At 36.9% G+C, this 25421-nt stretch overlaps 1 protein-coding gene across 16 annotated transcripts in view; it reads left to right on the forward strand.

Annotated features, from left to right (window-relative positions):
* MBNL1 (muscleblind like splicing regulator 1) overlaps window positions 1–25421 on the forward strand; it is a 202478-nt gene that overhangs the window by 103909 nt on the left and 73148 nt on the right. The window contains exon 1 of one of the 16 annotated variants that reach the window (XM_047728243.1): window positions 10459–10480. The exons of the other annotated variants lie outside the window; for them this stretch is intronic. The gene's annotated coding sequence lies outside the window, so the exon portion shown is untranslated. Of the gene's footprint in view, window positions 1–10458; window positions 10481–25421 lie in introns of those variants that run through there. 16 annotated transcript variants of the gene reach the window in all.

The raw sequence follows: 25421 nt of genomic DNA on the forward strand, positions 1-25421 counted from the left end.
CAGAGAATTAAGCAGAGGAAAGAAGATTGTTGTAGAAGTCTAGAGGTGTTCCTCCAATGGAGACGTGTTTTTTTTTTTCCACTAAAGGAAGGTATAGAAGTCAGTGGAGAAGAAAAGAATGAAGATTCCTTAAAATAGCGATAATGGAGGGCACCACATGTCACAGACATTGAGAAGGGGTAAAAAAAAAAAAAAAAAAATGGGTAGAGAGGCTGATTTGAGGAAGCAAGATGAACCAAATACTTCCTGAGAGTCAGATTGAAGAAGGTGGTCTTCTGTTACTTTAGTTCCATCTTGTTTGCTGTGTGGGTAGCTCAACTGCCTGATGTTTATACTTTTTGTATGTTGCTTTTTTTTTTTTTTTTTAAAGAGATTTTATTTATTTATTTGACAGAGAGAGATCACAAGTAGACAGAAAGGCAGGCAGAGAGAGAGAGAGAGAGAGAGAGAGGGAAGCAGGCTCCCTGCTGAGCAGAGAGCCCGATGCGGGACTCGATCCCAGGACCCTGAGATCATGACCTGAGCCGAAGGCAGCGGCTTAACCCACTGAGCCACCCAGGCGCCCTGTATGTTGCTTTTTAAATCCATTAGTTCAACTTCTCACCTTGACTATACAATTTGTGAGGGTGGAAACATGTTTTATCCACTTATATATACATTGTTTACTGTGATCCCTTTCCATGTGATCCCCTAATGTATTTTAGGAACTACACAAACCAGTGCTATCAGGGGAAAGGTCTTGGCCTGTCCATCAAAGTACAAGGCTGACAGCTATAATTGGCTATGTTTGTGAACCTCAAAAACTGTTTCTAAAATAAATTCTCAATTTCAAAGGGGTGGACAGGTTATTTTATCAGACTTTCTTTTTTCCTGATTAAGAAAATCACAGCATAACAAAATGTAACTTAGAGCTCAAAAGTGTATACTTCCAAAGCCAGATGAAATTTTTAACCAGACTTTATTGTAGAAAGTAGAAACATTTGACTGAAAAATAATTATGAAAAGATAAAAATTTGCAGAGCAAATGTTTGCCTAAGTGCTGTGGTTTATACCACTCTTCATATCAACCAAATTAGATTAGGTTATGTCTTTAAGTTTGGTCTGAGACACACTGTAGGCATAAATCCCTTAATTAGAGTAGTCAAATTATGTTTTTTGATTTTTTTCTTAGCAAAAATAATTCCAAGCAGAAGCAAAAACTGTAAGATTGTCTCTGTCTCCCATTTAGCAAAAATAGAGTGAATATGTTTCTGTTTATAGTATGTTACTATTTGTTTTATGGTTAGTTATAATTCACTTTATTTACCTTTTACATAAATGATCAATTCTCCATTTTTTTTTTTTTTTCATTATAGCTCCATAGTCACAGAGAGATTACCAACTGGTTACCATTCTCTTGGTTTTAGACTCAATATTATTCTAGAAGTAAAATATATCTGTTTAAATTTCTAAATTATATAAGGCTGTAAAGTTTCTAAAGTAAGCCACTTGATTATAATTCCTCCTGAAAATACTTCATTTTCTTTCTTTTTAAGACAAGTGAAAAAGAGAAAATTGGGCGCCTGGGTGGCTCAGAGGGTTAAGCCTCTGCCTTCGGCTCAGGTCATGATCTCAGGGTCTTGGGATCGAGCCCCACATCAGGCTCTCTGCTCAGCAGGGAGCCTGCTTCCTCCTCTCTCTCTGCCTGTCTCTCTGCCTACTTGTGATCTCTGTCTGTCAAATAAATAAATAAAATCTTTAAAAAAAAAAAAAGAGAAAATTGAAGGGTGAGACAATGTATCCAAATGAGTAAAATGTGGCTAATGACAATTTTCATATGTTCATCTTTTTGTATTATTATTATTATCATCCAAAGTCTTTTAAAGCAGTGTTTGATCATGTCTATTATGCAGTTGCACAAATATTTTATCATCTCCCGGAAGCACCCAGAAAAGCATGAGAAGGTCCTATATTTACACTGGAAGTGCCATGTTGCTCTGGCTCACCTTGGCAGGCGATCCTGAAGTACCCTTCAGTTTAGACTCTCTTCTACAGCCTCCCTACAGTTTTTTATACACGCATCTTACTGTCTCACATTTGTGCTTTCTCATCATTCTATCTTCTCATGAAACATCCTTGCCACCCTTCTTTTCTTAAGTAACTTCTACCTGTTACCTGTCCTTCTAGACTCAATACTAGTGATAGTATTGGTCCTTTTATTGGTCCTTTTATTCCCATGTGTGGGAGATATCTCCATGGCACCCCACACTGGTTCCTACTATAATTGTTTACTGACTTGAGTCCTCTGGGGTGTAGCGGGACTCTCCCCCTTAGCTCTGTGTCTACTGTGGCTGGCACCATTGTGTGAATGCTCTCTACTGTTGCTTGGATGACGACAGGGACACATATCTGTTTTGATCTGGACATTAAGCTAGGTTTTATCCTTATTTATTAGGGAGGTGCATGGATGTAAACTTTTTGGATTATGTGGCATGTCACTAAATAAACTAGTTTAAGTCTAGCTTGTAATGAATGGTATATAAAAATATAGAAATTACACTTGCAATAAACAGTTTCCCCCTTTTTAATTAATGCATAGACAGATTTAAACTGATATATTTTTTTATCTTCAATTTGAGGATGTCAGGGTAAGCTGATATGTGTAGCAACCACTACCTCCGTGCACCGCCCTCCCCCCAATTTTGGTGGCTAATTCCAGCAAAGAGTTATTTCTTGCTCTTGTAAACTCAGTGGTGTGCTCCTCTATCCAGTGACTTGGGGATCTAAGTTTGCTCCATTTTCCTCCAATATGTGACTTCCGAGGTAGCTGAAGCTCAGACAGAGAGAGATGGGGGGAAAACATTGGCTTCTACTCATCTCAGAGGTTAAACTAGCTCAAGGGTCCCTGGGCTAGAATTAGTCATGTGGCACCAACTTAATCACAACAGAGGCTAGAAAAGGAAGTTTTCAGGGTACTTACACAGAATAGTGCATAGAAATTGACTGAGCCACTATGTGTTTTGCTTTGTCTTTTACCTTCCTATTTTTTGGAAAGCATGATGGGACAGGTGGATGGGTAAGAGGTAGATACATGTGTCTGGGTGAGTTCAAACGGAAAATATTAATTCCATAGCTTTTTACTGTTTGAGTCCTTGGTATATCTCCTGTGTATTAATTTTTGAAAGAAAGAGTCTATCCAAATACATTCTCATCTTTTTAGCTTATGGTTCCTTTTGAGAATCTGGTAGAAGTTCTGGAATAGAGTGCATATGAGCACTTAACCCTGAAATCTGGCAGGCAAGTTCAGGGGTTTAGGAGATCTCTGCAGCAGCCCTCCCAGTATTAAGGGTACCTGGCCTATGCTCTGTAGATAGGGAGTATTGGAGAAGATGAGAAATCAATGCGAACATAAGTTTTAGCTGCCTTAGGGTGAACACTGAGAATCTTTTAAAATTAAAACTTAGTCCCTCAATTTGAATGAAAGAAGAATTTTGTTGCTACCTGGATGCCTAAATGAGAGAGATTGCAGACAATAGACAAAATTGTTGATAAAAAGCATAATTGAGAGGCAGCTGACTGAGGAGTGCACAATAGCTTTTATTCATACGATCTTTTGGCAGTTTGCACCATATGAGGCTTTAATGATAAGTGGATTAAATGTTTCATGTTCTAAGTGGTTGCACTGCAGTCATTGCTTTGCTATTAAGGCAAGTACTTTAGGTATATATTCAGGTGGAAGATCATACTGATTAATAAAAAGACTGTATGATTTTTCTATAGCTTATTTCTGTAGTCAAGTCCCTTTATTCTTTAAGATTATAAAGCAAATCTCTTAAATTGGAGTTTTATAGTCTTAATTACTTCATTGTAATTTTATGTCTTTTACCATGTGAAAAGTGTCTTCCCCCAAGCCCATCATTTATAGAGTGAAACTGAGCATATATATAATGTGTAAAAGGAGTTAATATAAAGTTGACGTGGTTTTACAGTTACTTTCTTCAGAATTAACACTTGTTATTTGTGCCTTTTTTAACGGTTGAGGGACTTGAGATTCAGAGTTTTTCAGTGACTGTCCCTAAACCTTTGCTTCTCTCATTTACCTGTCATTTCAATAGTGTTGCCAGTAGAATTTAATTATTTTGTCCAAACTCTGCTGTCCTCCCCAGACTTGGAGCTTTATCCTAAGAGGCCTACTTTCAGTATTACTTGTCATTTTTTCTCCAGAGCCTGGCCCTTAATCACGTGCTCAGAACATGCTTATCGATTGGAGGGATGAGCAAATAACTGAAAGTATGTACATAGAACAAAACAAGATAGAACAAAGAACAATAATCCCTGGCCAAGTGTCTGAGAGACAAAGTATCATCAGGGTTTGGTGCTAGGACATCGGAGCCCCATTTCCTTTGGTTCACGTACTCCATCAAGGGAACTGGACAATAACATGACCTATTTTATAGTGTTGCTGTGAGGATTAAATGAGTTTGTATATATATATCCACTTTAGGTTTGCTCTGCAGATTTAAACCCCCAAGATTATGTAATTGGGACATAAATATTTAAATTTTTGATTAAAGTAAGAATTACAGAGTGAAAATAACTTACATTGATTGAATAAAAGGAAGCAAAATATTTTAAACTTTGGCTTTTGAGTCTGCATCTGATAATCATGGAAATTGAGACCAACTTTCCTTTTGAGCTTTCGCATAAAATATTTAAGTGTACATTATTGAAGGTATAACGAAGTTTTGAAACACTGAAGTCTATGAGATCATAGAATTAGCCTTTTCTCCCAGATTTTATTTTCTTTCATTGTCCAGTGAGCATTTAGTTAGAAAAATGCAATCATTTTATTAGCGAGCAGAGGGTGTGATACTGCTAGGTGAGCTGGGTCATTAGATACTGGCCAAAATTTAGACTCATACGCTGAAAATAAGTATTTCCCTATTGTTGTATGAAAGAATGGATATTTCCAAACCAATTTGAAATTGCCTGAAAATGAACCACTGAATGTCACATTGTATCCAAGAATTATTTAATCGGCTTCTAGTTGATTGTAGTATTCTAGTAAATTTCATCAGGAGCATGGAGTGGAGAAGCAGCACAAGATGTCATGTATTTTTGCCATGTGTTTGGCTTGAGTCATTGCAGCATATGAGGGAGTCACAGTGGAGCTGCTGGTCCCGTTAGCACAACACTTGTTGCCAAAGTGAATTGATGATCAGCAGGAATAGGAGTGGCCATTATGACTCTGTCACTCACTCAAGCATGGAGAAGAGAAGAGCCTGCCTGCCCTTCCCTCCCCCACCCCCAATATATAAAACATTGCTTCAGGCCTCAATTTCATGACACTTTGTTTCTCATGGGAAGAAACAAGAACTCCAGAATGGTGTGAAGTGGAAAGACTTTTTGCCTCCACCCTGTAATCCAGTGCCACAGAACAGCATGGGTTGGGGATAATCACGAGACAAGCATCTGTTTTCATGGTTTTATGAAACCTCCTTCTGATTCATTAAAATGTGTGCTAAGAAAGACAGCAGTCTCCCTAATTTATGTTTCATTATGCTCAGATGCAATTTTTATAGTCTCAGACTAAAATAAGCAGGTATTCCAGCGTACTTTTTATATATAAATACTGGCCCAAGAATTTATTACGCTGTTCTTTTCTGAGTTTGCTTAGTGGCCTCCCACTGTCGTGCCTGTACAGTGTGAAGCCGTTGTGAGTTCAGCCTGTCAACCTTTATAAAATAGCGTGACCAGTATCTGCTCCTTAAAAGAAACAACTCAATCCTAGAATGTGCATCGTGGCAAGAAAACTACTTAGTAACTTGGGTTTGCCTGTCCCCAGGATACCTTTAAAAGGTGTCCTAGTTTTAGATGATATACAGATACCTCTCCCCTTTTTTCTGTAATTTTTGAGGATCTGAAGTTCACATGTTCATGATATCTGCTCTAGGAGAAGTGAAGCCTTCTAATAGGGCATATGTTTTAATGTCTATGCTACCTAGAAAAATTGAAATTATTATGTGGAATACAATAATGTCACTATACTTTTTAAAAAAAAAAGATTTTATTTATTTTACAGACAGAGATCACAAGTAGGCAGAGAGGCAGGCAGAGAGAGAGGAGGAAGCAGGCTCCTTGCCGAGCAGAGAGTCCGATACTGCAGGGCTCGATCCCAGGATCTTGGGATCATGACCTGAGCTGAAGGCAGAGGCTTTAACCCAATGAACCACCCAGGTGCCCCATCACTATACTTTTTAGAACATTAACTTCAGTATAGAAATGATATTCTTTTTAGTTTTAAAAATTATAACAATACAGTTATTTCTTTTGTCTAAACCCGAGGAGATGTGTGTATGTGTGTGTATATGTGTTTTTGTGTATTGTGTATGTACATACAGTTCCCCAAATATATTTTAACACCAAGTCGTACATTTTCCCTGTGACATTACCATGTGTATAGTCCCAAATGTAGAGTCCTATGGGAGGGAGACAGCCAAGGAATGGAAAGACCTGGTTCTAACCCCAAATTCACAACTATTGTTGTGCCTTTGGGGCTTCACTTTCAACATTTTTCCAAGCAGAGATCATGCAGTCCTGATTTGCAAAGTATGCCTTGTCTATTTTTCCAAGCTGCTGGAAGAATATGATTGTAGAGAGCCCAATACAGTACTTTGCCCATAGAGGGTCTCAGGAGTGGTAACTGGGATTAGTTATGTTATTTACTGTCCTTAAAAGTGATGCAGGAGGGGCGCCTGGGTGGCTCAGTGGTTGAGCCTCTGCCTTTGGCTCAGGTCATGATCTCAGGGTCCTGGGATCGAGTCCCGCATTGGGCTCTCTGCTCGGCAGGGAGCCTACTTCCCCCTCTCTCTCTGCCTGCCTCTCTGCCTACTTGTGATCTCTCTCTGTCAAGTAAATAAATAAAATCTTTAAAAAAAAAAACCACAAAACTTTAAAAGTGACACAGGAAGGAGGCTGGTCAGTTCTCAGCAGACCTGATTATAGTTAAGACCATTGCTGCTTATTTAATACATGATCCTTGACCAGACATTTTGCATCTCAGAGCTGGTTTCCTTACCTCTACAATAAGGTAGTAGCATCTGCTTGGATGACTTCCAGCGGCTGTTGTGAGGATTATGGAAAATAATAATGTGTTATATAAACATCAACAGAGGTAGTTCTCACACACTGTCTTTGGTGCAAGGTTCCCATCCCTGAGAGGGAGTCTGGTAGGAGCAGGGGAGTCCCCCTGCATGTATAAGAGGAATACTTAAAAGACTACTTGTGTTTCAGTAATGTGGATAATTAGGATTCTGGGAGGATGTGTGGTGGTTTAATTTGGGGGGGAAGGTGTGGAACAGGAGGAAAGATATATAGAAAACAGTGTCAGAGAAATTGGATCTCAAAAGGTGTCTCATTTAACCATCTTATTCTTGCTTCTTTATGTTACGGTTCCCATAGGATCCTGACTGTAGGCTCACATTTGAATGAGTGATGTTACTGATCAGGGGAATCTGAACTTCAGGGAGATAACATAAAATGATCAAAGCAATGAGATGCAAAGAGTTAGAAATAAGGTTGGCCCGTGTGAGGTTATGTATGGATGGTTAGAATTAGAAATATGGGAATCCACAGGATCCATGAGGCAGAAAACACTTGAGAAATTTAAAAAAAAAAAAAAAGTTGTCCACGTTCAATTAGTTTTCTTCTTAAAGAGGTGTATTTTGTATGTGTGTAAATTAAGGAACGAGTATTTTTGTAGGCTGTATTTAAGAAAAAAAGAATTTGTTAACTTAGACTATTTAACTTCATATACCCTATCACTGAGAATAGCTTCTGGCATTCCATGAAGAGTCAAAATGTGTATAAAAGAGGAATTACTAAACTTTAAAGACAGATTGTGATACAGGGAACTTTAAAGTCATATGGAGGTTTAAATTGTGATGAGCACTGGGTGTTGTATGTGAGTGACGAATCACTAAATTCTACACCTGAAATAAATATTACACCATGTGTTAACTAACTAGAATTTAAATAAAAACGTTTTTTTTTTTAATGAAGTCATATGCAGGTTAATTTATTACTTATAAATATGTCAGTGTTTTTGATTCTTGATATATTTGATTAAAGGTATTTTTCATTTAGGCACATTTAAACAGATGTGTTGGTGAAGATTGTAAGTATAATGTTCCATCACCTGCTTCTTGAGCATTGTTGTATGCCTGATTTATCGGGGGAGGGGACCTGGGGAAGACAAATGATTGAGGAGAAAATAGAGTTGAAAATTACCTTTTGAGATTTAAGTGACTCATTAAAGGATAGAAAAGACCAAAAAAGCTATTTGAAAAAAATATGTGAATCATTCACTTTGAAATACCCATGTGCAGTTAGTTTTCTTCTTGAGAAATAGGTGTCTTTCCTTTGCTCTTTGGAATGAAGAGAATGGGTTGAGATATCCAAGTGGTGACATTTTTTTCTTTCATGTTTCCTTTTATTCATACTGAAAGAACATATTTTACTTCTTTTCTGATATGGATTGCATAAAACAGTACTAGTTTAGTGATCCTTTCCATCAAGAGAGTTGAGTGATCCACATAGGTTTACCTCTAAATTATAAAAGGAATCTGTTGTTTTGTTTGTTTGTTTTTTAATGGATCCATATGGTATAGAAAGATGATCAGTTGCTCAAAAGTAAGGGAAAACTATTTGAATCTCAGAAGCTACATTTAGTACTTACGAACAGAGATTAATTAGTCCCTGGAGATTAAAACCTTATATCCCCAAATAACACAATTTAAACTTGTCCACCTGTTCTGTCATTTGACTTCAACTACATGTATAAGCCAGCAATGGTTTTGGCTTCTTTCTTAGTTGATATTAGCAAGACCTATATATGCATATATGTTTTGATCTAGACATTTAAGCTTGACAAACGACAATGCAAATTTCAAATCATTTGATTTATAAGAGGAATCCAAACTGATTTGCTTGCTAACAGATTGCTGAGCTTTTTTAGTTATTATTTATCATGAGACGTGTCCTTGGTTTCTGACTGTCGAGATAGGTTGGATCTAATGGTATGGTGGTAAGTGGTTAACAATCTGCTCTCTGAGGGGAAAAAAAACAGAACCATCTTGATCTGTCAAGTTTGCGGGTCTGTTTGCTGAGTTCTGTAATCCCACAACTAGTTTCAGGCTATCAATATAAGGTTACTGAAAATGGGGGTTGAGATGAGAATGTCCCCAGCAGCTAACACTGGCCAGTGCAGACAGGTTCCCGTCCATCTCTGAGGGGGTCAGCATTATAGAACCCCCAGGTGTCCATTCTGGGGTTTGAGAGGGGCATGGAGTGCAAGACAACAGTAAGTGGCTCTAGGGGTCGTTACTGGTTGGTGAATGTGACTGCTTCCCATGTATTCCTGGCTCCTCCTTTTTATCCGATAGCAAAGAGGAAATTCTTTGTGATTCATGGTAAATTAAAAAGCCAGAAGAGGGTTCAGACATTAGGTAAAATATCCCTGTTTTACAGTACCTGTATCTTGACTTCATTTGCAGTCAGACTGGACTCTTGCTCTAAAACTCAAGGCAGAGTAATACTCAGAGCATAGTCCCAAGAGAGATTTAGAAAATTATAATCTTATTGCCTCTTGAAAACATTGGCCTTTTCCCTCTGTGTTCAGCTTCTCCCAGGATACCTGCCTGTCAAGTTTTCTGTAGCTTCTTTTGGCTTTGTCATGGCAACCAAGTACCTTGGCTCAGGGCCCTAATGATTTCCAAATGTTTAATTATCTCTAGTTTCTAATATGCTTATTCTGTCATTTTTTTTTTAAGTATCTTCACCTTAACCGCTTCTTGAATAGGTCCTTGGCCTATGTGTATAATCAGATTAGTATTCCATTACTTCTTCAATCCTCCTATAGATCATTCATTTTTATTTGAAGCAAAGACAGCTCCTGTGTTATTCCATCACATAACAAAACTATAACACAAGCCCCATGCCCATATCCCAAACCCTGTTGGTTCAGATTTAATGTAAAAACAAACAAACAAACAAAAAGATAATGCTTGCAAATACCAAAAGTTTGAGTTATTTTCAATGTATCGATTTTTTTTCTATCAACAAATAATAAAATATAATTTAAAAACAAAGTAAATAAACTTAGCAAAGTAGCAAAAAAAGATTAGTGGTACCTAAAAATTATATATCTGTTCAGTAATGATTTGTGGTAATATTAACACACATTTTAACTTTTTTAAATTGATAGAGTGCAATGTATTAAACAATGTCTTCCGTGCTTATGCCATTTAGGTCATTCACTCATCCTGGAATCTCCTTCCCTTCTCCTTTTCTTTATCCCTGTCTGTCTTTCAAGATTCATCCCAGGAATCCTCTTTGCTGTGACATCTTCCCTAATTGGTCTTCTCTGCTCCCAGAGCTGGGTAGGGGTTCCTCTCGTTCTTCTGCTTGGGGATCTCCTAGCACTCTGTTGACCCTTCTGCAGGTACTTCTACATTTATTATAGCTACTGGCATTTTTCCTTTCAAATTTTATTTTGAAAACTTTCAAACCCAGCAAAATTGCAATACTGGTGTCATGAATATGCATGTATCCTTCAAGTGGACTTGCCAAGTAGAGTTATTTGTTCGTACACACTGTTTTCCCAAATCCAGAGAGAAATAACTTGCACATTATCGCCTCTTTTTGCTAGTCAGCCTTTACTGAGATCCTTCTGTCCTTGGTTTAATCATACTCAACAACTTTTTAAGGATTCATTTCTTGATTTGTTTATTCAGCAGGTGTTAATTAAATAGCTACTGTGTGGGGCGCCTGGGTGGCTCAGTGGGTTAAGCCGCTGCCTTCGGTTCAGGTCATGATCTCAGGGTCCTGGGATCGAGTCCCGCATCGGGCTCTCTGCTCAGCAGGGAGCCTGCTTCCCTTCCTCTCTCTCTGCCTGCCTCTCTGCCTACTTGTGATCTCTGTCTGTCAAATAAATAAATAAAATCTTTTAAAAAAAAATAGCTACTGTGTAACAGACACTGAAGCTGAACCTTGAAGGCTTCAGTGAGTAGATAGCTTGATTATAGAATATATATATATATATATATATATATATATATATATATATATATATAAAATTGAGGATGGTTAGGAGAGAATAAAATGTTACCATTGTCAGTGGAGAAAGGAACCCACATACCCAGATCTATATGAAAGGACCATCATTCATTCTTTCATCGATTCAGTTACTAGTGTTTATAATCTGTTCCATACCAGCCATTGCCAAGGGTTCTGAGTCTTCACAGTTGAGGCTCCTTACCTTTAAAGAATCAGTCTCACATAGGAGACCGAGCAGATCATTAGAGGATGTAGTAGAATATGCTCATTGATGGAGGTCCCCAGGATACTACGGAAACAGAGGAGAGGGAAGGCAAGGCAGGCTTCCTGAGTAGTTCCAATGATATACTCGGTAGTAAGGATAAGAATAAAGGTGTAAACTAGACAGATAAAACACATTTGTGATGAAGCATCAATGATTCTCAAGTCAAGCCTGAAAAAAATACGGAATGTTCCAGAAACTGATGGCAGTGTGGTGTAACTGAAATGACAGTTGCTAAGGGGCAGTTAGGGGAAAAAGGGAAGGCACAGGGCCAGAAGGTAAGCCTCAGGTTACCAGGCACTTTGTGAGTTCAGCTGAGGAGTTGAACGTTTACTTAAAGGCTATGGGAAACCATTGACTGGTTCAGGTTGAGTAGTGGCAGATAGCAGATTTGTGTTTTCCTAAATTTGACCTGAAATCCACTGGGAAATGGATAGGTCTTAGTATTTTTAATTTGGAATACTAAATATTGCTGTAATAGGAGCTAACTCAAAGAGTAAAAGTGACTTAATGACAGGGTTAGCTAATTAGTATGCATTTAATAAATTAACCAAATTATTGATACCTCAGCCAATGCTTCTTACCCCAGAACCAATTTTATTTTCTTTCAGACATTTCCCCCTAATGACTGACATAAAAAATTAAAAAATGTAGCTCACAATAAGGAGTTAGTAGTCTCTGCAGCTAACATTGCTCTCTAAAAGAAGTGAGTGAAGGGGGGTGGGGGGAGGTTGCTATAATTAGACACCTGGCTTTGCAGTATACTGGATGTGATTTAAAGCATTTTATTTCTTGCTACAAAATTCTTTCTGTTGAGTAAATGAGTAGGAATTAATCAATGAAAACATGACAGTGATTTCGGAGATTTTTATAATTGATGTAATGTTTTTGTTTATTGGACCAATTAAGCCTGATTGACTTGCAGATTGCAGCCGCTCTGACAAAGCACCCATTGCTCACATTTCAATTCTCTGTTCTCACTGCAGTGCAGATCCACTGGCAGGATCAACGGGCTTCAAGATTGTGTCAGAGATGTGTAAATAGGGATCACTTATGCAGATGTTTCAAGTCTAGGATAAAGATGCAAAAATCTTATCCATATTACTGTAAAATATCACACTGTGTTTGTCTTAAACGCCTACCGACAGTATAGTTCTTACTTCAAGGTTAATGTTACAAAAGGATGTATCAATTTCTGAAGGGCATATTGTTAAATTGAATCTGATGTGGGCTAGGATTTCTCAGCCTCTGCACTCCTGACATTTTGGAGCCTGATAGGTGTTTGCTGTAGGGGGCTGTCCTGTATATTATAGATGCTTAGCAGAAATCCCTGACCTTCACTGACTACATACCAGTGGCAATGTCCTCTCAACCTTTAGTTCTTAAAACCAAACTTGTCTCCACACATTGTCAAGTGTCCCCTGGTGAGCAAAACTGCCCCTGCTTCGGAACCATAGGTTAGACTTTTAAGGGTTAAGATAAACAAAACAAAAAGTAGTTCAGTTAACCTTCCCGTGGGCTAATTGCATGTATTCATTTCTCCAAAAGGAAAACAAACAAACAAACAAAAAAAAAACAAAAAAAAAAACCTCTCTATATATTTATATAGAAAGAGAAATGATATAGATATAATGTTTTAGTACTTTGCTGAGTGCTCAAATGTAGAGAATATTTTACAGAAAGAACAGGTATGGAATATCTGTGGAATTGCCTAAGTTAATATATGTGAAGTTTCCATATTTTTAGTAGAAAGGAAACTCAATCACAGAAATGTATACCAAATAAAGTAGGCGAAGTTCCATGACAAAATCTATATTTTTAGATAATAATAGCAGAATTAGGATTAAATTTATGAGAACATGAATAAAAGACAGTCCTTTTCAGGCATGGTTATATACTATTGGAACTATACATTTGTTCTAAAATTTAATATTTTTCACTTTTGATATATGTTATTAGTAGCATCCGAAAAGAGCATCGAGAGATACAAATTTAAGTTGCCATGGTAATTTAAACATGCCTTATACACCAACAGTCTAATCATTATTTTAGTATGTTAACAACTCAGTTGCTATTTTTGTAGATTGTGCCACAAGATACCAGGATAAACGGTGTTGTGGTAAGGACTTATTTGAGAAATACTAGTATCATTAAGTTAAATAGAGCTATTAGAATTCTTCCAGCTAAATTCAGAGATAAATAAGTTTCAAAGAGGAGTAGGATAAAGGTGGTAGATAAAGGGATAGCCCGATGAAATTAATTTCTGTTTTATCCCAGTACTAAACTGTCTCAAGCATTTTTTTTTTTTTTTCAGTGAGCTTTTACTAAACACTGACTGTATGCCAGGCATTGTGGTGCTAGGCTAGGTGCTTATATTTCCATGATTTCATTCATTCCATAAAACAGCCCACTGAGACAGGTATTGATAGTTCAGTTTTAGAGATGAGAGCACTAGGAATTAAATACTTAAATACATGTCATATAATTGGTTCATATCAGCACCACAGATTGAGCTGATATACTGTCATCCTTTCTTTACTGGATACATTCAACAAGCACTTACCGTGTACCAGGTATTTTGCAATGAAGAAAACATATGTCAGGTCTTGCCTTTTTATAGATAGTCGTCTTCAGTGTATCACCCTCACATTTCATTCTTTTTCATGCTTTTCCTGTACTGTAATCAAGAATGAGACCCATCAGTCACGTAGCTGATAGCCCCGGGGAACATAACCTGTGTTGATAACAGTAGCCACATTCCATCAAAACCTTTCCAGAAAGAGAGTATCTGTCAGGTGAATTTTTTGCTCCACAATATGTTAGAAATTCAGGATGCCCTTATTCTTCATGTAAAACTTCTGGAATAGAGTTCCTTCTTTCTCTAATTTGATCCCTTAAGTTACATAATTGATAGAGACTCTAATACCATCTTTGTTTAGCAGTGCCTGCATTTTATATTTTTTATATTATTTATTATATATTTTATATTATTTAATTTTATATTTAAAATTCCTTAGGACAAGAGACATCTGTGTACAATGTAGCTGTAGTGTGACTTACAATAACTTTGCGTTTTTGTTATCTCAGCAAGAGATCACTTGCAAGGAGACAATGCACTCTTTGTGATTTCTAGTAAAACACTGCATACTTTCCATGTTTAGCGTATGTACAGCCTGGCGGAGGTCAAGAAGGATACATTCATTACATGCCTGCCATCACTCCAGAAGTCCACCTCCCATCAGAACTGATGTGGAATCTGAAACCCTGTCTGACATCCCAGGTGATATAGTAATCAGGGATGTCCCCTGAATTGTAAAACCAGAGCTTTCACGGGACTATACATTTATGGCCTAGATGGACCGATGAGTGAACAGACTTCATTTGAAAGTAAAAATCTAAATATCTTAAACACTTCATTTAGAACATATTTATATCTTCAGGTTATTTTCCAAACTCAGTGCAGCCAACATGATTTAGCTTCTCTTTAAAATATTTTAAAGTATTAACTTCAAGTTGTGACCAGAACCTCCAACCTGGAAAAAGAGAAGTCAGACATGACTTGCAAACGAGTAGACAGGGGATCTGTTCTGACAAAGGTAAAAAAGAAACCAATTTGTTATATTATGACTTGTCCTTTTACTTGGCATAGCCACTTTGGAGGTTTTGAGTAAAGATCCAGGGCGGGCCGTGTTAAGAACTTGGTTACAAATGTGCTGGCAGCTCCGTGAAAATGGACTGCTTTGCCTGAATGATGCCCTGTTTCCCACCGTGCTGGGATGAGCCTTGTGTAACAGACCTCTCTTTTGGGAAGCTCTGCAGAGAATGGTGGCCTCTAACTGTGTACTACCAGACAGGATGGTTGCAGGTGACTTATTTAGACAGCATTTCGCTCTGCTGGAGATTTGAAATACACATGTGTCATATCGTTAGTATACTTTATGCCTATAAAATGTATGTCAAGATAGATTTTCTAAAGACTAATCCCCAAGGTGTATTGTTTAGTAGTTTGTAAATTTTGAAAGTGAAATGGAGGGGCACCTGGGGGGCTCAGTCCGTTAAACGTCTGCCTTGGGCTGAGGTCATGATCCCAGGGTCCTGGGATTGAGGCCCACATCGGGCTCCCTGCTCAGGGGAAAGCCTGCTTCTCCCTCTCCCACTCCCCTTGCTGTGCTCCCTCTCTCACTGTCTCTTTCTCTCTCTGTCAAATAAGTAAATAAAATCTTAAAAAAAAAAAAAAAGTGAAATGGATAGATGGCCTAAACAATTTCCTGATAATTTTTATAATTTTGTAGTCCTTTTTATTACTTCGCTAGCTAAGTGAAAGATTATCACATGACTGAACTTTGTAGGTCCCAGCAAACAAAGAGACAAAATGCTTGAATGTTTGCTGTTTCCACATTGCTTCACTACAAGGCAAAAGAACTCACATATTAATATTGTCTCATCATTTGTTCTCTGTCTGAGGTCTTAAAGCCTCTTTCAGATTTTGAGACCTCAAATTGGATGGATGTAATTGAGCCTTTTAAGTGTAGTTTATCTTCCCTAATATGGAGATTGCTAAAAAGCTGTACTGGAGGTTAACTTGGAGATGTTAAGCAGTTAATTTTTTTTTCTTTGAAATCTAGCTTCTGAAAATAGAATGAAGAAGCTTTTGCTTAATTTTATTTTGTGTTAATAGCAGTTTGTGAGCAACTGTGATATAGCCTTGAGGTTGGCCTAACAGGACTAAATTATTTTAATTATACAGTTCTGTTTAACATCTTTTACAAGGCTAAAAGTTTATGCAATTTTTTTTTTTTTTTTTTTTTTTTTTTGCCCCCTAGAAATTCCGAGATAGTTTCCAGGGGCTTTTTCTCTTCAGAGATACTCTGTCAGCTTAGGAGATACCTCTATTATGTATACCCACACACACATATAAATCTTTCTGTATGTGTTTATATGTATAGGGGTGGGTAGGAAGAGAGGGAAGTAAGTTTTTACACTCAGATATATAAAGGGATCTTTCAAAAGCACAAACAAGGCAGCCTGTGTCAGGACAAACACGTAAAGAAGGCTAAGTTCGCTCTAATCTAGGAGGAGGCAAGACTGACATTCTATGAGCCTTCCTTCTTTATCTACAAGATTAGGTGGTTGACTTAGCACTATTTCTAAATCCTACTCCGACTCTAAGATTCCACAGTTTATTAACTGCAGAATTAAAAGTGGAAAAGAAAAAAAGAAGAAGAGTGATGTCAGTGATCACAGTGGAGCTAAGAAGCTATTAAACTAGGTTTGTTTAGCCAGAGGGTTTGTTGCTGGTTGAATATTGAGTAATAACTTTCCAAACTTGAATTTCATTCCCATCCGAAGTGTCTTATTCTGGTCTTAAGGACCAATATATCTCTCATTTGAAGATGGAATTTTTAGAGAAAGTACAAGTCTTTATCATGTGTAATTTTTACCAGTTGATTTTTATAGCACTTAATTTTATTCCATTTCAATCCATTTTTCTTTTTCTTTTGCTGTGTGAGTCATCGCGCTGAGCGTCACAGAGTATAATGTAATATCCTCAGCACCTAATAAGCTGGCAGATACATTTCCATCTGAATGTAGATGCTATGGAAAATTTAACTGAATTAGGCTATAATGCCTCACTTACTTTTAAGTGGTCCATGTTGGAAGATTAATGAAGGAGTTTTACAGCTTACTGTTATATTTTAGAAATGCAGCAATCTGAGGCTTTGGGAGGGTAGATTATGACAAGTGCACGGATGAAATTTAAATATGTAGGCATAATGAAAAAACAAGTGTTGCAGCCAACGAGGGAAGTGAGCAGGCTTTTGAATGTCACAGTCATTCTTTGTTGTTTTACTCTCTGTTAGCAAAATGAGGGACATCAAAATAATTGCTTACTAGTGTCAGTTAGTTTGGATGGTGACTTAGGACAGATTTTCTTTAGTTACTGCTCATTTGCCCTTAATTAACAGTCAGGTTATAGTTTGCAGAATATTAGACATTAATAGTTGAATGTAGCAAAGAGGCTAAAATGATAGGGTTCGTAATTATAGAATGAAATTGAGAATGTAGTGTGTCCCTATTTCTTTTTCAAAGTGATGAAAGCTTTAATTCTAAGGGGAAAATGTATTAGACTTGTTTATATTTGACTCTCAAGTGTTTTTTGTTAATTTAGGGAAAGTACGTGATTTAAAGCAAACCCCCATGTTTATAGGTTTCTAAGTAAGTATTTTAAATGATAATTTTCAAATATATTACAGAAGTGGAGAGAATACTATTAATATACCATAATCCGGTGTTGACCATTTTTGATGTTTGTTAATCTTGTTGCTTTTGTCATCCCACTTTTTTGGGGGATGGGGTGAGGTGGGCTCAAGCATTTTAAAGCAAATCCTAAATAGCATATCCTGTGTAAATGCTTTAATATACCTCTTTTACATATAAAGACTTTTAAAAAAAATGAGGATCTCCTTTATCTGTTTTCCTTTAGAAACATTGAAGTTTAAAGATAACTATGAGTTAGAAGAGAAGAGTAGCCCAACTATAGAAGAAGCACTTATAAAATCAGCTCTTATTATAATAACTCTGTCCGGTGATTTATTATTTGAAAATTAGCCACCTTTTAGAAGTCCAACAAAAGACACATTTAGTTTAGTTTTCTTGTTAGTTTTTTTGGTTTGGGTTTGGATTTTTTGTTTTTGTTTTATTTTGTTTTGTTAGCAAGAGGAGGGGGTTGAATATCTATTTTCATTTTTCAGATAGCAGGCATGTGCCATCGTGAGCCAACGAGACGAGATGCTCTGAGGCATCTTCTCTGGGAAAACATCTGTACCGCGTTCTGTAATCGGTGTCAGCCACCAGCGTCTCCCAGCAGCACTGCCAGTGGTCACTTCTCAGCTCCATTATGAATCATTAAGGAGCCACACTGCAGTGGCTTCAATCCATAGAGCTGACAGATATGCCCTGGCATTTCCCTTACATGCCATGACCATTCAAGCAAGGGTGTCAACACGCTGTCACAGGAAGCCAGCTGAAAACGGGCAGGGTGTGATTGCTTTAGAAAGTGAAATTGATGTATAACCTGTGGAATCATCTAGATAAAATTTACCAAACACGAATAAAGTGTTTCTTTAAGTCTGAATCTGGAAAGGTGATTAAAAAGAACAGAGGAGGATTTTAGGGATGCTGGAATTGTTAAGAAGGAAGATTGCCACCCCCAACCCCCATCTCCTGCCCATCACCCACAGATCCTTGGCATTCTCATAGGTCCAAAAAGGACCTGTCATTATTTTTCCCATGGACGAAGGAGAATTGACTTCATTATGTTGCTTCTTGAAACATGTCTATTACTCTTACATCTTATTTATATGGCAAAGAAGATATCTCTCAGACATGTACATTACAAGGAGTTAAGAGTTTTCACTCCTTTAGGGAATAGTTATATATTGCAGTAAATAAAGATGGGTTTGCCCAAGAGTTGTTTTTTTTTTTTTTTTCCTCCTGCAAATAAAGCCTTAGTGCTAAAAGGCTCCTCTTAGAAACCTGCTTATAGTTCTTTTCACAGTGAAGTGTAGAGAATCGAAGATTAATTCCATTGAAATCATAAATGCACTGCAGTCTGTAGATTATCAGTTAGTCAAGATAAACACCACTGATTACTGTTGAATTATGCATACAAATATTTACAACATTTTGGGCAATGAATTCATAAAAATAAATAATTATAATAATAGAGACCTAGTACTTAAGTTTCTGTGTAGTTCTCAAATCCTGAGAGGAATATTTTCCAACTGGTTTAATGTTATTGTATAATTTAACAAGGGTAGGAATTATTTGCAATGCAATGTTAGCCACATTTATTTCCCTTTAGACGTAAGAAAATCCAAGTGTAGATATCACCCTTTTGTTTCCTGGAGAAATTTCTCTTGCTACAGGACGCATCAATGTAGTCATAAATTCATAGTTTTAAGTATAATATGGAATTATAGTTTATGAAAGATAGTTTTTTTTAATCAGAAAGCTTTAAAATTCATGACTAAAAATGTAAAATTAAGAATGTAGGTTTTTGTCTTAAGACTATCTACAAATATTTGAGTCAGATATCTTAGAAAATACTCTCACATATTGCCTGGAAGGGCTATAAATTCAACTGTACTTTAATTGTTTATATCAAGTGTTTCAATCTTTTGTTTAACACCATGCTGTAGCTCTGCCTTCATAGTTAAAAATCTTTTAAATGAGAAATTCTTTGAAAGTGCCATTGTGACTCCCAGTTTATACCTGAAATATGAAGCTCTTTTAGAAGCAGAATGAAATGTTTATGGCAGATAAGACTTGCTGACTAATAGTTGTTGGAAACTTTCCATTTGTCAAATCGTTATGTAGATGATCGCGTATTAGATCTAGCTGAGAGTAGAGTCGAAAGCCTAAGGAATCGAAAATAACACTTTGTTGGCAGACAGTGTGTTTTTAGGAAGAAGAGCTTGCTGTGAAAAATGCAGAAGGATCATACCATTTGTCCCAACTCCATCTTTAGCAGAGGATCTGAGAGGTGGGGCACTCTGTGTCTCCTGGGGAAGCTGTGACTCTGGAGGTCCACCTCAAAGTCTGCATTCGGTTCCCCATCTTCTCCTGGTTGTGTTTGTCTTTTCCTCACTTCCTCTTTTCCCTGAGGTTCCCTTTTCCTCTCTTTGCCTAGACTCAGAATGTGATATGGAGTAGAGGTCCTGCTTGGTGATTCACATGCTGACTTCCTGTTGCTTTAATACAAAACCCCACAACCATGGCAGTGAGGGAAATACAGCACTAACAGTGAGGCTGTTCCAAGTAGCTGGGAGATTTTCATCGTAAGAAGCTATTAATAATGGCTCTAGTCATTCCTTTCTTTAAAGGTGTCTTCCTTTTTGATAAGGTGATATTTACTCTCTCATAGATCCAAGGACCCTGGGCTGAAGGCAGATGTTTAACTGACTGAGCCACCCAGGCATGCCCCCCACACCCCTCCCCTAGTCCTTGTTCTTATGTGGGCCTTTGAATTTGGGTTCATTTGTAACTACTTGCTGTCTCCTGCTGCACCATGACCTGTGGGTAGTGTAGAAGAGACACTGTAGCTAGGGATGGTAGAGTGGTTATTTGAGACCATGTTAAGGCTTCATTCAAACCCTGACACCGCCACCTGTCAGTCATGTGACTGTTAACTAATTACTTACCTGTGTCATCATCCTGTATTTGGAGCTAATGATAGTACCTACTGAATAGGATTGTAAAGGCTTAAATGAGGGAATACATATGAAGAAGCCCTTAAAACCATGCTTAGCACACATTGTATGATAATAAATGTTGGTTGTCATTATGTGCACAAAGACAAATTGTTGATAGAATGGAAACCTATGCTGTGACACACCTTAGGTATTTGGAGGTCACATTCATGATTCAGAATCTTTGGCTGTTACTTGTTTAGAATTCATTAACATTGACTAAACTGTCTTCTATAGTACCTACATTTCTTTTACCATCAAACTATCATAGATTTGTAAAAAACTATTAGTTAATTTATTTTTCAGTAAAATGCACAGTGGTCGAATGCAAGGTACAAGGACAGTATTAAGAGTAGTATTTCATCTGTTCTTGCTATTTAAATGAGAGGTAGTAGTGTGCTTGTTCCTATACTATGTATCAGTTTTAATTATTTTGTTTTATTTCAGTTAAACTTGTATTTTATTACTATAAAATAGGTATAATATAATGTAAACATGTTTGCAATGCTGTAACCGCTCTGAATTTGTTTAAATGTTTAATAGGGTATTCCTGCCTCATGTATCTATAATAAATAGACATTTTTTTTTGGAAAACTATTTTTAAAATGTGCTTATGAAAGGTTTCCTCTTTGAAGATTTTCAAAGCTATTTACAATTCCAGTAATACTAAGAAATCATACCCAATATACTATGTTACATCAGTATTAGAATAGGAATTCTAAAAATGTATGTTTGTAGTAGACTGAATATGCTGTCGACTGGGTTTATAACTTTATCTCTCATGTGTAACATACACTGAACAACTTCAAGCTAAGTTGAAAAAAAAGGCAATTAAATATAAAGACTTGTGTAAGAGGATGCCACTGACATTTCTGATAACTAAACTTGAGTATTTTTATTGAAGACACTAGAAAATGGACAGGATGCACCCTGAAGCAGGAATTCCTATACGTGTAGGATATGGTTATTTCTGAAAATATCTGATCACAGTGTGCCCTTTTGCCAACCAATGATGGTTAATATTGAGTAATTACAGCATTTTCCCTCCCACTGCAAACCACCTGTGGATACATAGTAGCTTTTCTTGGAGGTCTAAATATTAAAATCATTTCAGCTTTTCTTTCAAACTATTGTTTTTATTTTACTTAGTATTTTGGGCATGATGCCTTTTCCTTTCCTGGAACCATTCCAGATAGCTCAAAATTGTCTTCATTAAATTTACGGGAACACAGATTTTTCTAAATGACACTTTAGTAATTGCTACAAATAAGTGACAAAGGACCAGGAAGTTGTAGAAGGGTTGATGGGGGCTCTTGTTTCTTTATTTTTGTTTTTGGATTGTTTTTTAGGTTTTTAAAGTTTGTTTTCTTTTGGCTTTTTTGTTTGTTTTCATCAAAGATTCAGATGAAGATGTTAAGGTACCCTGCCTCTGCTCTGTTTGAATTGCTGATGGACTCTAATTTCCTTAAGATAGACCAAAGTTCATGACAGGATCCTTACATTATAAGGCAATTAAAGACCTTCTAAATAAGTATCATTTTTTAAAAGACTTTATTTACTTATTTGACAGAAAGAGAAAGCAGGGGGAAAGGCAGAGGGAGAGAGAGAAGCAGACTCCCTACTGAGCTAGGAGCCCAGTGGGAGCCTGATCCCAGGACCCTGGGATCACGACCTGAGCCAAAGGGAGATGTTTAACCCACTGAGCCACCCAGGCGCCCCCACTAGGTATCATTTCTAAAAGCAAAGAGAGCTCAAAAACCATACAGACTGTTCTTCCCAGACAGGGCGAGTTAATATTAATTCTAAACAACAAAGAACTCTTCTTTAAGTTTCTAGGTGTGAGATTTTTTTATGCCATTGTTCACTAGCACATTTCGTGTTGTATAACCTTGAGATCGAGGAACTCCTTCGCTCTCCATCACTTACTGTGTTCTCTGTGTTTGAGAACACTTCTTTTGTCACACTCTTGAAATTTAAAAGATGCATCATAAAGTATAAAAATAGGAAGTGCCCACAAAAATCCAACGTTAACAGTTGTAGAACATATTGGTCCTCGAATGCCTAAAATATAGTGCCTGAAATGATCAGAGAAGGAAAGAAAGTGAGATAATTTGAGAATTCCAAAGCTCCTTATCTTTCAAATTGCTCGAATTGAACTTTCCTTGCCTCAAAGTTCAAAGTTTATCTTCAGGTCTAACTGGCACTGAGCCAGGTAGAAGAAACGAGAGAAAGAAGCTAAGAGGACAGAAAAACAAGCGCGTGGATGGAAGGACTTTCAGATTATTAACGGATTACTAGGTACAAGCCTCTGAAGAGGTTTGAAAAGAGTTCTTATAGCTTTTTCCTCATCATCCTTGTCCCCAAAGTGTTGGCTAAGTGTATCTGGAGTATTGTGAGCTTAAATAAAGACTATCTGTAATACCTCACTACATTACATTAAGCCCTTCACATGGGAGTTACGACGTTTTCACATGCTATATTTCCATACGGCATTTACGCATTTTCCTGTAATGCATTTCTTTCAGTCATTTGTGACCGTTTATGTACTTTGAATGTGTATATCTCCCACTGTACATTTCTTTAAGCATTTACTATTTTTTCCCTTTGAATATTGATATGTTTTTGTTTGGCATTACACAGGAAGATTCTTTGAATAGTCAAAATAGTCATAAAATTCCTCCGTTCTTGTAGACTAATCCAAATGGCAAAAATCATACATCTTCTCCCAAACTCAGATTTTATAATAGATACTTTCATTATAACAAGTTTCACACTTACATTACATTTATTTAAAAAGCAGCTCTAAATGCTGCCTGTATTCAAGATTATTTGTAACAAAGCCTGGATTGAAAGATAAACACATCTGTATTTGGAGAAATATGTGTAAATATGGATATATGGGAAGGCAGCAGAAGTTTGTAGGTTTCCTTGCTAGAGCCACATCTGTATATTTTAGGCAGAGTATAGAAAAATCCCAGGGCATATTAAATTAGGTATATATCCTTTCTTGCTAGAAAATAGAAAAAAAGATACCCTACCTATAAATGCACACTATCATTTAAAAAAAATTCCTGTTTATAGTTGGGATATTTAAAATTTTGATATAATATAAAAGATGAACATGTTTTGATTAGTTACTTATTGAAACATTATAGCAGAACAGGGGACCATATGGTATGCTGTTTACTGGAAAAACCACTTATCAGAAAATTTATTTTGGTGATGATCTAGCATATTCAATAGTTAGCAAAGTTTAATTTTATTTTTCCACATTCATATTTTTATGAAAATTTCTTAATTTCATCTTAATTTAATGGGCAAATAATTGCTTTTTCCTTTCACAAATGTTAATTTCCACATGGGTTTCTGTGAAAGTTATGTTTCATGTCTTTGATTTAAAAATGTGATCTAGTGTAGCTTTGTAACTTAACCGAGTAAGAAAAGACTTAAATTGGTATTTCTCTAACATGCTTAACTTCATTTCAAAATGATCAGCCCAGTCAGTTTGAAGGGTTTAGTTGTTTGATGTCAAATAATTGATTGACTTACTACTTTGTCTTTCAACTGCTTTTTGACACCCTAACCTGCTTCAGTACAGGGATCCTATTTTTTTTTTTTAAGATTTTATTTATTTATTTGACAGAGAGAGATCATGAGTATGCAGAGAGGCAGGTGGGTGCGGGGTGGGGAGGTGGAAGCAGGCTCCCTGCTGAGCAGAGAGCCCGCTGCGGGGCTCCATCCCAGGACTCTGGGATCTCAACCCGAGTTGAAGGCAGAGGCCTCAACCCAGTGAGCCACCCAGGCGCCCCAGGATACTATTTTTTTGAGGCAGGAACATATTAGGCATTGAGCGAATTTGTCAATTGGTTTAGAAACAACCTTAGTGTAACTAAGTAGCCATAACACACTCCTTAGTTACCCCAAGGAAAGTATATTTAGATTTGTTTAGTAAGCAGAGGTGGCAATGTTTAATCAAGTAAGCAATATAAGTATGACATGGTTTGCCTTTAAACCCACTTGGCAATAGAAAGAGCCAAATGGAAAACTAGCTGGCCATTCTAGCTGACCATTCTTACCCTGTTTGTCTTACGCAGTGGTTAAACTGAATGCCACTTAAGACAATGATTTATTAAGGGAAAAGAAACATTTTTCTCTCCTAAAATTGTAATGTAACATCATGAATGATGACTCCAGGATGGAATATTTGTCCCTTGCCACATAATATTTTTATTTTATTTTATTTTATTTATTTATTTTTTTGCCACATAATATTTTTAAGAAGGGACAAAAGCTGAAGAAATCATACATTGTATTTGTAAAAGGAGCTAGAGAGAATGGAAATAAGATTTTTCTGCCCCTTCCTTAAAGCTTCAAGTAATTTGAAATGTGAAAGAGAAAAATAAAACTTGGAAAATCCAAAATAAATGGGAAAACTGTGCTTTTTTAGAAGCTCATTTTCAGTTTTATACTGCTTCTCTTGTCCATGAATTCTTTTGGATATGTATCCCAGGCGACTATGCAGACTGTATTTTATCTTTAATATTTTCCATTTTGAAGCTAGTTGTCCTCAATGGCAGAATATAAGTGGGATTTGGATAGGTGCCCTGTTCTGTTAGCTCTTCTTATTTTGTCAGGCAGGATCTAGCTCTTACTTATTTTCCTTGCCTTTTAAATTCAGTTTCTGTTACCCTACTATTTTCTGCAACTTTATTTGGTTTTGTTGGCTGTAGCATTCTTAGTTCTATAATGCCGTTTTATTTTGCCTGTCATTGTGTACTTATCAGGGTGTTCCGACACAGTACTGAGTCTCCCAC

This window comes from Lutra lutra, chromosome 1, assembly GCF_902655055.1.
Source record: "Lutra lutra chromosome 1, mLutLut1.2, whole genome shotgun sequence".
Lineage (NCBI taxonomy): Eukaryota > Metazoa > Chordata > Mammalia > Carnivora > Mustelidae > Lutra > Lutra lutra.